Here is a 3,853-nt window from a genome sequence, read left to right on the forward strand (position 1 = left end):
GGGGGGAAGGGGCGATGTGAGTGAGGAGGGGGAGGAAAATGGGAAGTTTTTTTTGCAACAACTAAAAAAAAATAAAATAAAATAAGGAAAAAAAAAAAAAAGAAGAAGAGACCAGAATCACTGAGGTGAGATCTTCTAGAAAGTGTTTCCTGAGAGTGAGTAAACAGAAGCTGTGCTCCAGAAATGGCCAAGTTTGTACCTTGTGCTGGCAACGAAACTTGGCAGTCTAAGAGTCTGTGGTACTGGATCTGAAGGCACTAAGGGATCATGAAAAGAAGCTGAGACTTGACTGTGAGAGACCAAGAGTGGCCATTGGTTTAACTGGAGACTGCGTGGCAATTGAAGGCCCAGGTCTGAAGGAGTCATGCAGATGTTGAGGTTCAGGACCATGAAGAGAGCCTCAGAGAGGCTGTTGCCCAGTTGCAGCAGAAGACCTTAGCATTGTGGAGTTTCCAGTGCTATGGGAGAACCACCACCAACACTAGTATCTGTGGAGAAGAACTAGCCAGAGCCTGGAAAACAAACCGTGTGTGCTGCAATGAGTCCAGTCAGAAAAAGTAAGCCAGCCCTTGGAGGAGTACAGTCGATGGTATGTGGGGCCCAGTCGTTAGACACTCCATTATTTACACTGTTGAGGGTTTGGCTTTGCTTTTCTTATATTTTGACTTTGCCCTGGCTTTTCCCTCTTGAAATAAAAAAGTACATAATTTATTTTTCATTTTTTAAGTCCATAGTTGAGGGACTTTAAACTTAAACTCCCAAATCTTTTTTTCTTTTAATAGAGAATTTGGATTTTTAAAGAGACTGGATATCTTTAAAGAAACATTTTTAATGTGTTTGAATATGTAAGTATGTGAGACTTTTTAAGTTTGTGAAATATTTTATATTGTGATATCTCAAGGTGTGATCTTGGGGATGAACAAAAAAGGAAAGTTTGTGACTTAATAGTGATGTTTTGTGCGTCAAATCTAATAAGGACTAAGTTGTGCTAACTAGATTTATGTAAAGTTGACACAAACTATAGTCATCTGAGAGGAGGGAACCTCAACTGAAAAAATGCCTCAACTAAAAGAAAGCAGGCTGAGTAAGCCATGTGGAACAAGACAGCAAACAGCACTCCTTTACAGCCTCTGCATCAGCTCCTGCCTTAGATCCAAGACATGCCTGAGTTTCTGTCTAGCTTCCTTCAGCTGGACTACAGTGTAGAAGAAGCCCAATAAACCCTTCCCTCACCAGCTTGCTGTTTGGTCATGGTGTTTCATCAAAACAATAGAAACCCTAACTAAGACAAAGAGAAACAGAAAGTGAACAGGAAAGAGTGCTCAGCTATGAAACCTCAAGATCCATGACCTGTCACCCACTGTCTCCAGCACATCTCAGTGTCTGACAGATCCCATGACCTTTTCCGCAGCACTGCCGCCTGGAGACCAAGAGTTCAGATGTATTAGCCTCTGAACATTTCACATTCAAACCCCAACAAATATCTACTTGTTTCATGGAAAGGTTCATGATTATCATGATTAGCTCTAAGTAGAGGATATCTGTAAAGATGTATTCATAGACATACTGTTGCTTGGTCATATTCTGGAACCATAGAATAAACTTGTTGAAGACTGCAGAGATGGCTTGCTGCCTAGCCTGACTACCAGAGTCTCTGGACTTGCAGAATCAACTCCTGCCAGTTATCGTCTAACTTTCACATATGTGCCATGAAATGCGTACTCCTCAAATAATCTGACCGATTAATTAAAAAAGCAACTAACTAGTAAAAACAGATCTATAAGAATAGCAAGCCACTTGCTCCTCCTGAATCCATGGTAACTGAGCAAGGGCCATTTCTCTAAATGACAAGGTATTAGCAAGTATTAGTGCACTTTATTAGAGCGAGGTAACTCAGATTATTCAAATAGTGCTGGGAGGAAAGGCTACTGAGCTAGCAGTGATGACTTCTGTGATTTTTATTAGATCGATACAGACATTAATTACATGGAAATTTCTTTAGACTTACATGAAATTTAAGAACATAAATATAAAAATGTATAGTAAAAATGATGATGTAAATCTAATAAGTTTGTATCTATTTAATTCTTTTAAAGTATTTTATGTATTTTGGATTCCTTTCCAAAGTTATAGTCATAAATAAAAGTGATTATAGGCAAGTTGGAGATATGGAGAAGCATAATTCAGTTTTAGTGTTTAATATGGGACAGATAACACAGTTAAGTTCACCTTATTTTTATGTTCCCTTCTGCTTGACTGGCATATCTAAAGCTACTGAAAAATCCATATTGGAGTCGTGAAGGAGACAAATGGCTTTGCTGATGTTTTATGTCTAACAATGACTATTTCATTGTAGGTGTTGACTACGGTACATCTGGACAAAGCTAAAGGAAATCACACTCCCAACTTTCCCTAATGATTATTTAGTTTTACCTGACACACACACACACACACACACACACAAACCTATGCTCGAACAAACCGTGACTCTCCACTTATTTTAAGACTTTTTTTAAAACTAAGATTTTGCTATATAAATAGGTGGATCTGGAACTTACTATAAACATGCTGGCACTGAACTCCTAGCAATCCCACTACCTCAGCAGCCTCAGTGCTAGGACTCCCAACATGAGCCAACACACCTGCTTATTTTGGAAATATTTCCTTTTGCATATATTGCCCTTGGATTTCTTAATAGTTTATATTTTTATAATTTCTGGTGCAAATTATCTTTTATTTTTTTTGTCCCCACTTCAATAACTCGATAAGATATAATGCTAGACTAAAGCCAAGAAAATGAAATTTAACAGAGCTCCTTTTGAAAGTTCGTCAACAACAAACCTTCTAGTGAAACAAAAATAAAAGACCCTAGTTCTAGTTTCCTTGTGTTGCTGTGATGAAACACCCACCAAGTGCATCTTAGGAGAGGAAAAGGTTTATTTAATCCTACACTTCCCGGTCAAAGTCCATAACTGAGGGAAGTCAGAAGAGGCACTCAAGGCAAGAACCTACAGGGACAATGGAGGATTGAGACTTGCTGGCTTACTCACTTTAGCTCACTGTATAGCTCTGGTCTATTTAGTCTCTTATACAGCCTAAGACACCTACTCAGGGTTAGTGTTGCCCGCAGTGGGCTGGGCCCTCCTACATCAATCATCGATTAAGATAATTTCTCAAAAACACATGGTGACAGACTAATCTGGGTATTCTCCCAACTGAAACCCTTTAAAATGACTTTAGGTTGTGTCAATTTGATGGTTGAAACTATCTAGGATAGCCCTTGTCATGGTACAACACTGAAAACAAATGGTGGGGTGCCTAACTATTGAAGTTATTACAGACAGACAGAGTAAGTTCTGCCTGTTCCAAACACAGATTAAACAAACTAAGAAATGCAGTCTGGAACTCTAAGGAACTGACATTGATTTGTTTACAAATTCTTTCAGAGATGAATGATAAGATAACCTGTAATATTAACACTGGTAAGTACTACTGTGACTGCTGCTGCAGCACGCTATCCCTGAAGCGTGGCTGAGGGAGATTGCTCCCGTTGAGCCCCATAAAGACATGGAATATAGCTGCCAAAGCTGTTTTCAGTCATGAGAAAATCCGTTCCAAGAAGATGGTGCCCATTCTTCAGGAAGCTCCACATACTGAGGCTCAGATTAACATCTAAGTTTTCAGAAAGAACCAATTTTTGTATACATGGTAAGAACTTTGTAATCAAGGAGGCCAGCTCTTGGCAGCAAGACTGTCTTTGACTATACTCTGCCAGAAATACAGTTTGTGCAGTGCTTGAGAGGACACATTATAAATACTCATTTGCGATGGTTTATGAGGTTGTCAGAACACC

Source organism: Alexandromys fortis, unplaced genomic scaffold (genome assembly GCF_014885135.2).
Source record: "Alexandromys fortis isolate MF-2015 unplaced genomic scaffold, M_Fortis_MF-2015_v1.1 scaffold_5, whole genome shotgun sequence".
In the NCBI taxonomy this organism is placed as follows: Eukaryota; Metazoa; Chordata; class Mammalia; order Rodentia; family Cricetidae; genus Alexandromys; species Alexandromys fortis.